Consider the following 14,921-nt stretch of genomic DNA (forward strand, 5'->3'; position numbering starts at 1 on the left):
TGAGACCAGGAGATATAGGAGTAACATTAAAGAGTAGGAGATATAGGAGTAACCTTATGAGTTGCACGAGCCTATCCGGCCGAAAATAATAGCGTAACTAACAGAGGGTGCACCTTATCCGAAATTACTCTATGAGAAAGCCATCCCGGACCTTAAACTCACTTAGTAACAGAGATCACTAGGAGGTACAATAGTATTATATCACTCAATATGGCTAAATTTAAGGTTTGAACAAAAGGAGAAGAAACAAGTGGATTCTAAGTTAAAGTTAGTTTTGAGTACAAAAACCCGCCTTTTATGTCGTCTTCTGGATGTTTCTCCTTTAAAGTTCAAATTTCTAGGCTACTATTAATCATGTATATAACGTATGTGTAGGCTCGGCCGCAGATTTCAATGTTTATACTTTTATGAAGATCAAAGCCATAGAGATCCATAATTTAGGTACATCTTTTCAGCAGTCTTTTTGCAAGAATAAATTGTGATGGTTCCAATAATCTTTAAAATCGCGATTTTTGGAGGTTCTGACCGCTTAGACCATTAATTGTAAAAACATGCTCAAATTTGGTTATAATTGTTACGGTTAAGTTTTATTGAAACTTAGATTGAGGTGCGCTGATAATACCTAAACTAATTCACTGATTGAAATTAATATAATTTTTTCAGAAACAAAAATAACAACTTCTTTTTTTCTACTAGTTCTATTTACAATTAAATTTACAACTTTTCTACAAAAATAATCGACGCTGTGGATGTGATAGATTAAATTCACTGATATAATTTGATATGATTTATTTGAAAAAGGTATTCAGATGGTTTTTCTTCGTTTTATTTTAGGTCGCATTTACCAAATTTATGAGTTCATTTTGTGCTTTTAATTATCGACGTTTTTCAAACGTTTCGTCATTATCTTGATTGATTATCGTCAACCAAAATGAAATGATTTCAACCACTTGAGATTCGAAATTGATTTTACGTATGAGCGTGTGTTACTTTTTCAGTATATAAAAGTTCAATATGAGGCGGGGTCAAAATTTTTGGGTGCGAGTATCTTGACGTAGAACTCTCCGCCATTCCAGAGGGGGGCGATAGACTGAAGGCAGAGGACGATGGCACAGCTCTCTTCGCTTTCCCACCAGACCACAGCTAGGAGAAGCGCGACCCCCACCCCCACTAAGTACAGGAAAGTGTACACAGCGTACTGAGTCACGGCTCTGAAAAACAGAGAAAACGAGAACTCTTGAGAAACTAGGGATAATCTCCGGGGTAATTCTATGGGTGTAGGTTTGCAAAGAGGTGTAGGGACATCAAATGGTTCGCAATTAAATTATTTTTCAGATTGACTTAATTAAATTTTGGATTTTTGGATTGTTTTGACCAACAAATTGCAATAAAAAAATTTAAAATAATTTTTTTTTCTGACACCTGAAATTGAGTCTGTAGATCCAATCGTGGTCTCCCAGGCGATTTTAGTTTTAATAAAGTGTAATCCTGTGATTCGTTGTACATTTTCTGTCTGTGAACAGTTTAGTATGAGCAATAGAAGTCAGCTTACCGTTCGGAGAAGAACTGAATGAATCGAGTGATGTATGAGTCATCGTTGGCCATGATCTGGTAGAAGCTGGTGGGAGTGGACTCTCTTTCCGGCCGCAACACCAGATACACCAGCAGAGTGTAGAGGATCTGAGAAGCAAAACAAACTCAGCCATGCTGATAGCTCATTCGAAGTAATTTGTTTAATTTCTGTTGTTTTACTCGGTTTTGATTGTCTAGCCGTTTAATATTATTTCAAAAAAGTGTGTTAATGCTATTTACTTTGGTTTAACAGAAAGTCATCATTTGCGATATTAGATCCGATTAAAGATTTTATTTTATTGAAATTGACAAATACCCACAATTGTTTTGCAACTATTGAAAGTGCAGAGGAACTTAGTCTTCGGATGTGTTTTAGTTTTTTTTTCTTTGTTATTTTTTCACAAAAAATGAGACACCACAATTAATCATCTCAATGGGTCGAATGAAACATCAAAACTCATTTAAGTCGTGATTCGAACGCAATGGAAAATTTTTCATAAGATTTCTGACTTTCGAGAAAATCTGTTTGAAACTTCAATTTTTAGTCTAACTTCGAGCGAATTAAGTGAGCGATCTGGTGTATAACAACCCGCACCGGAGTTCCATGGATAATAGTCGATTATATTGAATATTCGTGGTCTGTCTCAAAAAATTTCGATAATAATCTATTATAATCGATTAAAAACGGATTATAATGAAACTATTTTTCGAATCAATAAAAACCGAATATAATCGATTATTTTTGAAAGAAAATGAAACTTGTTTTTGAGGCAAAATAATCCATTTTTAATCGATTATAATCGATTATAATGATTTTTTTCGATGGGTTATTCTTGAAATTTACAATTTTGTTCAAAGTTATCTCATTACATGTTATCTCATTACATAGTGCAGTTGCTACGTATTACGTTTCATGAAATGTTACATTTCAGAAGGAAATTTAAACATTTTTTGTCTTTAGTTTTCTAATTCATCGGATTAATGGATTATAATGGATTTTTATTTCAAAAATAATCAATTATAATGGATTATCTTGGCAAAAATAATCGATTTCAGTGACAAAAATAATGTATTATAATCGATTATAATGGATTATAATGGATTATTTTTTTTTTCAAAAATAATCGATTATAATGACAATATAATCGATTTCGTGGTCTGAATTTTACATCTGTAATGGATTATAATCGATTATTTTTGTCTCGGGAATCCATTATAATCGATTAGAATCCATGGGCGCACGGTGCTGGGTTCACATTGAAATTGGCAACAAAAAGAGTAAACACAGCAATCGTTGATAAATTACTGGTTGTTCATTGCCACATTAGAAAACTTTATCGATGGATTATCGTTAATTTGGCTAATTTCCTGTGATGAAACAGCAAAAAAAAATCTATCAAAATGAGCAAAAATAGTGAACTACAGTTTTTCGATCCAGCAATCATCAGCTTACTAGATATGTATGCTAATTTTGCGCTCCCAGGCCTTAGCTTTACTCCACTTATAGGATTTTTCCAACTCACACTCTCATTTGAAAGCTACCAGAATGAATAAAGTTTCTTAAGTTTTAGCGCTCAGTTTCTTCGAAATCATTACTGAAATAGCTCTAAAATATCGCAGCTTTAGCTATGAAAAACTCTGAATTATACATGAATCAGAGCTGGAAATTAGCAATCATTGGAATACTACAGAAAAAGCGATAATTAATGGTGGGACTTCAACCCGGGTAGTTTTACTGGTTTTAGAAGTTTCTTTTGGCTTTTGTTTTTCTTTTCATTTTTTTCCCAAACTTTTCGAGAAATGCGCGTTTTTACTACTTCTGCTAAGTACGCCTAACTGCTACGCTTTTTTCAGATCCTTCATCACACCACAAATAAAAAACAACAGAGTTTGAAAAAAAACATAAATATTTTTTTATTATTGTAGTCGGAACTTTCTGCGCTACTTACACAGCAACAGTCTGCTTTTTTTTCAAAATTATCTTAGAGAGCTATTTTAATGAATAAGTTTTTGCTTTAGCTATTTCTTGGCAGACAGTATCATGCGAAAAACCTATGAAAAAATGCTTCTGATACAAAATGCTTGTAATAAAGTATGTTTTAAAAGAACTTAAAATTAGTTTCTTCCATGTCTTGACCCAATCCAAGCGTGCCGTAAAAACATTTGAGACTTCTGATAAGTAAAAATAGGTCATATATGGAAAATGTATGACTAGCTTTGTTTACAGCAGCATCTAATACGAGTATAGTTACAAAGTGGACGATGATGATTGCGAAGGGTATGCCGAAGACCCATCCGAAGTTGGCGCCCAGCGAGGGTTCGGGGGTGTCCAGTAGGAAGTCTTCGTACCACCAATCAGATATCAACACACTTCTGTGGCGCACGCTGAAAACACGGACAAATGAAAAATGAACAAGAATTTAAAAGGATTGAAACGAAATCTGCACAAGAATAAAAGCAACATGCCGGAGAAGAGCCCTCCCGCCCTCTCAGGGTCTTGACTACCCCTCTTGGGACTGCCTGCCGTTAAGATCCGTTCATTCCTAACACACTTCCAATTTTCGCCTCTTAACAAATTATTGCTTGTACGAAATTGTCGCCCGCTAAGAAACCTCGTCCGTTACGGGTTGAGTTGAGGCTGTTACGAATTGTTGCCCACTATGAAACTTTGTCCGTTACGAGTTGAGTTGAGGCTCTTACGAACTGTTGCCCACTATGAAACTTCGTCCGTTACGAGTTGAGTTGAGGCTGTAACGAGTTGTCGCCCGCTATGAAACTTCGTCCGTTACGAGTTGAGTTGAGGCTGTAACGATCTGTCGCCCGCTATGAAACTTCGTTCTTTACGATTTAGTTGAGGCTGTTGCGATTTGTTGCCCACTATGAAACTTCGTCCGTTACGAGTTGAGTTGAGGCTGTTACGAATTGTTGCCCGCTATGAAACTTCGTCCGTTACGAGTTGATTTGAGACTGTAACGAGTTGTCGCCCGCTATGAAACTTCGTCCGTTACGAGTAGAGTTGAGGCTGTTACAAATTGTTGCCCGCTATTAAACTTCGTCCGCTACGAGTTGAGTTGAGGCTGTTACGAATTGTTGCCCGCTATGAAACTTCGTCCGTTACTAGTTGAGTTGAGGCTGTTACGAATTGTCGTCCGCCATAAAATTTCGTCGGTTAGCAGTTGAGTTGAGTCTGATACGTATTGTCCTCCGCTACGAATCTTCGTCTGTTACTAGTAGAATTGAGGCTGTTACGAATTGTTGCCCGCTATGAAACTTCGTCAGTCACGAGTTGAGTGGGGCTGTTACGAATTGTTGTGCGCTTTGAAACTTCGTCCGTAGCGAGTAGAAATGAGGCTGTTACGAATTGTTGCCCGCTTTGAAACTTCGTCCGTAGCGAGTAGAGTTGAGGCTGTTACGAATTGTTGCCCGCTTTGAAACTTCGTCCGTTACGAGTAGAGTTGAGGCTGTTACAAATTATTGTCCGCTATGAAACTTCGTCCGCTACGAGTTGAGTTGAGGCTGTTACGAATTGTTGCCCGCTATGAAACTTCGTCCGTTACTAGTTGAGTTGAGGCTGTTACGAATTGTCGCCCGCCATAAAATTTCGTCGGTTAGGAGTTGAGTTGAGTCTGATACGTATTGTCCTCCGCTACGAATCTTCGTCTGTTACTAGTAGAATTGAGGCTGTTACGAATTGTTGCCCGCTATGAAACTTCGTCAGTCACGAGTTGAGTGGGGCTGTTACGAATTGTTGTGCGCTTTGAAACTTCGTCCGTAGCGAGTAGAGTTGAGGCTGTTACGAATTGTTGCCCGCTTTGAAACTTCGTCCGTAGCGAGTAGAGTTGAGGCTGTTACGAATTGTTGCCCGCTTTGAAACTTCGTCCGTTACGAGTAGAGTTGAGGCTGTTACAAATTGTTGTCCGCTATGAAACTTCGTCCGTAGCGAGTAGAGTTGAGGCTGTTACGAATTGTTGCCCGCTTTGAAACTTCGTCCGTTACGAGTAGAGTTGAGGCTGTTACGAATCGTTGCCCGCTATGAAACTTCGTCCGTTACTAGTTGAGTTGAGGCTGTAGCGAGTTGTCGTAGGCTATGAAACTTCGTCCGTTAGAGTAGAGTTGATGCTTTTACGAATTGTTGCCCGCTATGAAACTTCGTCCGTTACGAGTTGAGTGGAGGCTGTTACGAATTGTCGCCCGCTATGAAACTTCGTCGGTTAGGAGTTGAGTTGAGGCTGATACGTATTGTCCTCCGCTACGAATCTTCGTCTGTTACTAGTAGAGTTGAGGCTGTTACGAGTTGTCGCCCGCTATGAAACTTCGTCCGTAGCGAGTAGAGTTGAGGTTGTTACGAATTGTTGCCCGCTATGAAACTTCGTCCGTTACGAGTTGAATTGAGGCTGTTAGGAATTGTCGCCCAATATGAATCTTCGTCCGTTACGAGTTGAGTTGAGGCTGATACGAATTGTCCTCCGCTATGATTCTTCGTCCGTTACTAGTTGAGTTGAGGCTGTAGCGAATTGTCGTAGGCTATGAAATTTCTTCCGTTAGAGTAGAGTTGAGTGGAGGCTGTTACGAATTGTCGCCCGCTATGAAACTTCGTCGGTTAGGAGTTGAGTTGAGGCTGATACGTATTGTCCTCCGCTACGAATCTTCGTCTGTTACTAGTAGAGTTGAGGCTTTTACGAATTGTTGCCCGCTATGAAACTTCGTCAGTCACGAGTTGAGTTGAGGCTGTTACGAATTGTTTTGCGCTTTGAAACTTCGTCCGTTATGAGTTGAGTTGAGGCTTTAACGAGTTGTCGCTCGCTATGAAACTTCGTCCGTAGCGAGTAGAGTTGAGGCTGTTACGAATTGTTGCCCGCTATGAAACTTCGTCCGTTACGAGTTGAATTGAGGCTGTTACGAATTGTCGCCCGCTATGAATCTTCGTCCGTTACGAGTTGAGTTGAGGCTGATACGAATTGTCCTCCGCTATGATTCTTCGTCCGTTACTAGTAGAGTTGAGGCTGTTACGAATTGTGGCCCGCTATGAAGCTTCGTCCGTTATGAGTTGAGTAGAGGCTGTAACGAATTGTCGCCCGCTATGAAACTTCGTCCGTTACGAGTAGAGTTGAGGCTATTACAAATTGTTGCCCGATATCCGATTTGGCCCGTTACGAGTTGAAATGAGGCTGTTACGAATTGTTTCCCGCTATCAAACTTCGTCCGTTACGAGTTGGGTTGAGGCTGTAACGTATTGTTGCCCGCTAAAATTCGTCCCGCACGAGTAGAGTTGAAGCTGTTACGAATTGTTGCCCGCTATGAACCTTCGTCCGTTACGAGTTGAGTTGAGGCTGTTACAAATTGTTGCCCGCTATGAAACTTCGTCCGTTACGGATTGAGTTGAGGCTGTAACAATTTGTCGCCCGCTATGAAAATTTGTCCGTTAAAAGTTGAGTTGAGGCTGTTACGAATTGTTTTCCACTATGAAACTTCGTCCGTTACGAGTTAAGTTGAGGCTGTAATGAATTGTTGCCCGCTATGAAACTTCGTCCCTTACGAGTAGAGTTGAAGCTGTTACGAATTGTTGCCCGCTATGAAACTTCGTCCGTTACGAGTTGAATTGAGGCTGTTACGAATTGTCGCCCGCTATGAATCTTCGTCCGTTACGAGTTGAGTTGAGGCTGATACGAATTGTCCTCCGCTATGATTCTTCGTCCGTTACTAGTAGAGTTGAGGCTATTACAAATTGTTGCCCGATATCCGATTTGGCCCGTTACGAGTTGAAATGAGGCTGTTACGAATTGTTTCCCGCTATCAAACTTCGTCCGTTACGAGTTGGGTTGAGGCTGTAACGTATTGTTGCCCGCTAAAATTCGTCCCGCACGAGTAGAGTTGAAGCTGTTACGAATTGTTGCCCGCTATGAACCTTCGTCCGTTACGAGTTGAGTTGAGGCTGTTACAAATTGTTGCCCGCTATGAAACTTGGTCCGTTACGGATTGAGTTGAGGCTGTAACGATTTGTCGCCCGCTATGAAAATTTGTCCGTTAAAAGTTGAGTTGAGGCTGTTACGAATTGTTTTCCACTATGAAACTTCGTCCGTTACGAGTTGAGTTGAGGCTGTAATGAATTGTTGCCCGCTATGAAACTTCGTCCCTTACGAGTAGAGTTGAAGCTGTTACGAATTGTTGCCCGCTATGAAACTTCGTCCGTTACGAGTTGAATTGAGGCTGTTACGAATTGTCGCCCGCTATGAATCTTCGTCCGTTACGAGTTGAGTTGAGGCTGTAACGAATTGTCGCCCGCTATGAAACTTCGTCCGTTACGAGTAGAGTTGAGGCTATTACAAATTGTTGCCCGATATCCGATTTGGCCCGTTACGAGTTGAAATGAGGCTGTTACGAATTGTTTCCCGCTATCAAACTTCGTCCGTTACGAGTTGGGTTGAGGCTGTAACGTATTGTTGCCCGCTAAAATTCGTCCCGCACGAGTAGAGTTGAAGCTGTTACGAATTGTTGCCCGCTATGAACCTTCGTCCGTTACGAGTTGAGTTGAGGCTGTTACAAATTGTTGCCCGCTATGAAACTTGGTCCGTTACGGATTGAGTTGAGGCTGTAACGATTTGTCGCCCGCTATGAAAATTTGTCCGTTAAAAGTTGAGTTGAGGCTGTTACGAATTGTTTTCCACTATGAAACTTCGTCCGTTACGAGTTGAGTTGAGGCTGTAATGAATTGTTGCCCGCTATGAAACTTCGTCCCTTACGAGTAGAGTTGAAGCTGTTACGAATTGTTGCCCGCTATGAAACTTCGTCCGTTACGAGTTGAATTGAGGCTGTTACGAATTGTGGCCCGCTATGAAGCTTCGTCCGTTATGAGTTGAGTAGAGGCTGTAACGAATTGTCGCCCGCTATGAAACTTCGTCCGTTACGAGTAGAGTTGAGGCTATTACAAATTGTTGCCCGATATCCGATTTGACCCGTTACGAGTTGAAATGAGGCTGTTACGAATTGTTTCCCGCTATCAAACTTCGTCCGTTACGAGTTGGGTTGAGGCTGTAACGTATTGTTGCCCGCTAAAATTCGTCCCGCACGAGTAGAGTTGAAGCTGTTACGAATTGTTGCCCGCTATGAACCTTCGTCCGTTACGAGTTGAGTTGAGGCTGTTACAAATTGTTGCCCGCTATGAAACTTGGTCCGTTACGGATTGAGTTGAGGCTGTAACGATTTGTCGCCCGCTATGAAAATTTGTCCGTTAAAAGTTGAGTTGAGGCTGTTACGAATTGTTTTCCACTATGAAACTTCGTCCGTTACGAGTTGAGTTGAGGCTGTAATGAATTGTTGCCCGCTATGAAACTTCGTCCCTTACGAGTAGAGTTGAAGCTGTTACGAATTGTTGCCCGCTATGAAACTTCGTCCGTTACGAGTTGAATTGAGGCTGTTACGAATTGTCGCCCGCTATGAATCTTCGTCCGTTACGAGTTGAGTTGAGGCTGATACGAATTGTCCTCCGCTATGATTCTTCGTCCGTTACTAGTAGAGTTGAGGCTGTTACGAATTGTGGCCCGCTATGAAGCTTCGTCCGTTATGAGTTGAGTAGAGGCTGTAACGAATTGTCGCCCGCTATGAAACTTCGTCCGTTACGAGTAGAGTTGAGGCTATTACAAATTGTTGCCCGATATCCGATTTGGCCCGTTACGAGTTGAAATGAGGCTGTTACGAATTGTTTCCCGCTATCAAACTTCGTCCGTTACGAGTTGGGTTGAGGCTGTAACGTATTGTTGCCCGCTAAAATTCGTCCCGCACGAGTAGAGTTGAAGCTGTTACGAATTGTTGCCCGCTATGAACCTTCGTCCGTTACGAGTTGAGTTGAGGCTGTTACAAATTGTTGCCCGCTATGAAACTTCGTCCGTTACGAGTTGAATTGAGGCTGTTACGAATTGTCGCCCGCTATGAATCTTCGTCCGTTACGAGTTGAGTTGAGGCTGATACGAATTGTCCTCCGCTATGATTCTTCGTCCGTTACTAGTAGAGTTGAGGCTGTTACGAATTGTGGCCCGCTATGAAGCTTCGTCCGTTATGAGTTGAGTAGAGGCTGTAACGAATTGTCGCCCGCTATGAAACTTCGTCCGTTACGAGTAGAGTTGAGGCTATTACAAATTGTTGCCCGATATCCGATTTGGCCCGTTACGAGTTGAAATGAGGCTGTTACGAATTGTTTCCCGCTATCAAACTTCGTCCGTTACGAGTTGGGTTGAGGCTGTAACGTATTGTTGCCCGCTAAAATTCGTCCCGCACGAGTAGAGTTGAAGCTGTTACGAATTGTTGCCCGCTATGAACCTTCGTCCGTTACGAGTTGAGTTGAGGCTGTTACAAATTGTTGCCCGCTATGAAACTTCGTCCGTTACGGATTGAGTTGAGGCTGTAACGATTTGTCGCCCGCTATGAAAATTTGTCCGTTAAAAGTTGAGTTGAGGCTGTTACGAATTGTTTTCCACTATGAAACTTCGTCCGTTACGAGTTGAGTTGAGGCTGTAATGAATTGTTGCCCGCTATGAAACTTCGTCCCTTACGAGTAGAGTTGAAGCTGTTACGAATTGTTGCACGCTATGAACCTTCGTCCGTTACGAGTTGAGTTGAGGCTGTTACAAATTGTTGCTCGCTATGAAACTTCGTCCGTTACGAGTTGAGTTGAGGCTGTAACGATTTGTCACCCGCTTTGAAACTTTGTCCGTTACGAGTTGAGTTGAGGCTGTTACAAATTGTTGCCCGCTATCAAACTTCGTCCATTACGAGTAGAGTTGAAGCTGTAACGATTTGTCACCCGCTTTGAAACTTTGTCCGTTACGAGTTGAGTTGAGGCTGTAACGAATTGTTGCCCGCTATGAAACTTCGTCCCTCACGAGTAGAGTTGAAGCTGTTACAAATTGTTGCCCGCTATGAAACTTCGTCCGTTACGAGTTGAATTGAGGCTGTTACGAATTGTCGCCCGCTATGAATCTTCGTCCGTTACGAGTTGAGTTGAGGCTGATACGAATTGTCCTCCGCTATGATTCTTCGTCCGTTACTAGTAGAGTTGAGGCTGTTACGAATTGTGGCCCGCTATGAAGCTTCGTCCGTTATGAGTTGAGTAGAGGCTGTAACGAATTGTCGCCCGCTATGAAACTTCGTCCGTTACGAGTAGAGTTGAGGCTATTACAAATTGTTGCCCGATATCCGATTTGGCCCGTTACGAGTTGAAATGAGGCTGTTACGAATTGTTTCCCGCTATCAAACTTCGTCCGTTACGAGTTGGGTTGAGGCTGTAACGTATTGTTGCCCGCTAAAATTCGTCCCGCACGAGTAGAGTTGAAGCTGTTACGAATTGTTGCCCGCTATGAACCTTCGTCCGTTACGAGTTGAGTTGAGGCTGTTACAAATTGTTGCCCGCTATGAAACTTCGTCCGTTACGGATTGAGTTGAGGCTGTAACGATTTGTCGCCCGCTATGAAAATTTGTCCGTTAAAAGTTGAGTTGAGGCTGTTACGAATTGTTTTCCACTATGAAACTTCGTCCGTTACGAGTTGAGTTGAGGCTGTAATGAATTGTTGCCCGCTATGAAACTTCGTCCCTTACGAGTAGAGTTGAAGCTGTTACGAATTGTTGCACGCTATGAACCTTCGTCCGTTACGAGTTGAGTTGAGGCTGTTACAAATTGTTGCTCGCTATGAAACTTCGTCCGTTACGAGTTGAGTTGAGGCTGTAACGATTTGTCACCCGCTTTGAAACTTTGTCCGTTACGAGTTGAGTTGAGGCTGTTACAAATTGTTGCCCGCTATCAAACTTCGTCCATTACGAGTAGAGTTGAAGCTGTAACGATTTGTCACCCGCTTTGAAACTTTGTCCGTTACGAGTTGAGTTGAGGCTGTAACGAATTGTTGCCCGCTATGAAACTTCGTCCCTCACGAGTAGAGTTGAAGCTGTTACAAATTGTTGCCCGCTATGAACCTTCGTCCGTTACGAGTTGAGTTGAGGCTGTTACAAATTGTTGCCCGCTATGAAACTTTGTCTGTTACAAGTTGAGTTGAGGCTGTAACGATTTGTCGCCCGTTATGAAACTTTGTCCGTTACGAGTTGAGTTCAGGCTGTTACGAATTGTTTTCCACTATGAAACTTCGTCCGTTACGGGTTGAGTTGATGGTGTAACGAGTTGTCGCCCGCTCTGAAAATTCGTCCGTTGCGAGTAGAGTTGAGGCTGTTACGAATTGCTGCCGCTATGAAGCTTGGTCCGTTATGAGTTGAGTGGAGGCTGTAACGAATTGTCGCCCGCTATGAAACTTCGTCCGTTACGAGTAGAGTTGAGGCTATTACAAATTGTTGCCCAATATCCAATTTGGCCCGTTACGAGTTGAGTTGAGGCTCTTACGAATTGTTGCCCGCTATCAAACTTCGTCCGTTACGAGTAGAGTTGAGGCTGTTACGAATTGTTTTGCACTATGAAACTTCGTCCGTTACGGGTTGAGTTGATGGTGTAACGAGCTATCGCCCGCTCTGAAGTTTCTTCCGTTGCGAGTAGAGTTGAGGCTGTTACGAATTGCTGCCCGCTATGAAACTTCATCCCTTAAGAGTAGAGTTGAGGGTGTTACGAATTGTTGCCCGCTATGAAACTTCGTTCGTTAAGAGTTGAAATGAGACTGTAACGAGTTATCGCCCGTAATGAAACTTCGTCCGTTGCGAGTAGAGTTGAGGCTGTTACGAATTGCTGCCGCTATGAAGCTTCGTCCGTTATGAGTTGAGTGGAGGCTGTAACGAATTGTCGCCCGCTATGAAACTTCGTCCGTTACGAGTAGAGTTGAGGCTATTACAAATTGTTGCCCAATATCCAATTTGGCCCGTTACGAGTTGAGTTGAGGCTCTTACGAATCGTTGCCCGCTATCAAACTTCGTCCGTTACGAGTAGAGTTGAGGCTGTTACGAATTGTTTTCCACTATGAAACTTCGTCCGTTACGGGTTGAGTTGATGGTGTAACGAGCTATCGCCCGCTCTGAAGTTTCGTCCGTTGCGAGTAGAGTTGAGGCTGTTACGAATTGCTGCCCGCTATGAAACTTCGTTCGTTAAGAGTTGAAATGAGACTGTAACGAGTTATCGCCCGTAATGAAACTTCGTCCGTTACGAGCTGAGTTGAGGCTGTTACGAATTGTCGCCCGCTATGAATCTTCGTCCGTTACGAGTTGAGTTGAGGCTGATACGAATTGTTCTCCGCTATGAATCTTCGTCCGTTACTAGTAGAGTTGAGGCTGTTACGAAATGTGGCTCGCTATGAATCTTCGTCCGTTATGAGTTGAGTGGAGGCTGTAACGAATTGTCGCCCGCTATGAAACTTCGTCTGTTACGAGTAGAGTTGAGGCTATTACAAATTGTTGCCCGATATCCAATTTGGCCCGTTACGAGTTGAGTTGAGTCTGTTACGAATTGTTGCCCGCTATCAAACTTCGTCCGTTACGAGTAGAGTTGAGGCTGTTACGAATTGTTTTCCACTATGAAACTTCGTCCGTTACGGGTTGAGTTGATGGTGTAACGAGTTGTCGCCCGCTCTGAAGTTTCGTCCGTTGCGAGTAGAGTTGAGGTTGTTACGAATTGCTGCCCGCTATGAAACTTCGTCCGTTAAGAGTAGAGTTGAGGGTAATTCGAATTGTTGCCCGCTATGAAACTTCGTCCGTTAAGAGTTGAAATGAGACTGTAACGAGTTATCGCCCGTAATGAAACTTCGTCCGTTACGAGTTGAGTTGAGGCTGTTACGAATTGTCGCCCGCTATGAATCTTCGTCCGTTACGAGTTGAGTTGAGGCTGATACGAATTGTCCTCCGCTATGAATCTTCGTTCGTTACTAGTAGAGTTGAGGCTGTTACGAAATGTGGCTCGCTATGAAGCTTCGTCCGTTATGAGTTGAGTGGAGGCTGTAACGAATTGTCGCCCGCTATGAAACTTCGTCCGTTACGAGTAGAGTTGAGGCTGTTACGAATTGTTGCCCGCTATCAAACTTCGTCCGTTACGAGTAGATTGGAGGCTGTTACGAGTTGTTGCCCGCTATGAAATTTCGTCCGTTACGAGTTGAGTTGAGACTGTAACGAGTTGTCGCCCGCTATGAAACTTCGTCCGTTACGAGTTGAGTTGAGGCTGTTACGAAATAATTTCCACTATGAAACATCGTCCGTTACGGGTTGAGTTGATGGTGTAACGAGTTGTCGCCCGCTCTGAAATTTCGTCCGTTGCGAGTAGAGTTGAGGATGTTACGAATTGCTGCCCGCTATGAAACTTCGTCCGTTAAGAGTAGAGTTGAGGGTGTTACGAATTGTTGCCCGCTATGAAACTTCGTCCGTTAAGAGTTGAGTTGAGACTGTAACGAGTTATCGCTCGCTATAAAAATTCGTCCGTTACGAGTTGAATTGAGGCTGTTACAAATTGCCGCCCGCTATGAATCTTCGTCCGTTACGAGTTGAGTTGAGGCTGATACCAATTGTCCTCCGCTATGAATCTTCGTCCGTTACTAGTAGAGTAGAGGCTGTTACAAATGGTGGCCCGCTATGAAGCTTTGTCCATTATGAGTTGAGTGGAGGCTGTAACGAACTATCGCCCGCTATGAAACTTCGTACGTTACGAGTAGAGTTGAGGCTACAACAAATTGTTGCCCGATATCCAATTTGGCCCGTTACAAATTGAGTTGAGGCTGTTACGAATTGTTTCCCGCTATCAAATTTCGTCCGTTACGAGTTGAGTTGAGGCTGTAACGAATTGTTGACCGCTATGAAAATTCGTCCCTCACGAGTAGAGTTGAAGCTGTTACGAATTGTTGCCCGCTATGAACCTGCGTCCGTTACGAGTTGAGTTGAGGCTGTTACAAATTGTTGCCCGCTATGAAACTTCGTCCGTTACGAGTTGAGTTGAGGCTGTAACAATTTGTCGCCCGCTATGAAACTTCGTCCTTTACGAGTTGAGTTGAGGCTGTTACGAATTGTCACCCGCTATGAAACTTCGTCCGTTACGAGTAGAGTTGAGGCTGTTACGAGTTGTTGCCCGATATGAATTTTCGTCCGTAACGAGTTGAGTTGAGGCTGATACTAATTGTCCTCCGCTATGAATGTTCATCCATTACTAGTAGAGTTGAGGCTGTTACGAATTGTGGCCCGCTATGAAGCTTCGTCCGTTATGAGTTGAGTGGAGGCTGTAACGAATTGTCGCCCGCTATGAAACTTCGTCCGTTACGAGTAGAGTTGAGGCTATTACAAATTGTTGCACGATATCCAATTTGGCCCGTTACGAGTTGATTTGAGGCTGTTACGAACTGTTGCCCGCTATCAAACTTCGTCCGTTACGAGTTGAGTTGAGGCTGTAACGA

General features: G+C 42.8%; 1 long non-coding RNA gene across 1 annotated transcript; it reads right to left on the reverse strand.

Moving 5' to 3' along the window:
• Positions 1-658: 658 nt before the first annotated feature.
• On the reverse strand, positions 659-4,055 carry LOC134856164 (uncharacterized). The gene is made up of 3 exons (XR_010164717.1): positions 3,825-4,055; positions 1,553-1,680; positions 659-1,211 (listed from the first exon to the last, which is right to left on the reverse strand). It is a non-coding gene; the product is annotated as an uncharacterized LOC134856164 (long non-coding RNA).
• Positions 4,056-14,921: the final 10,866 nt, after the last annotated feature.

This window comes from Symsagittifera roscoffensis, unplaced genomic scaffold (assembly GCF_963678635.1).
Source record: "Symsagittifera roscoffensis unplaced genomic scaffold, txSymRosc1.1 SCAFFOLD_593, whole genome shotgun sequence".
Classification (NCBI taxonomy): domain Eukaryota; kingdom Metazoa; phylum Xenacoelomorpha; order Acoela; family Convolutidae; genus Symsagittifera; species Symsagittifera roscoffensis.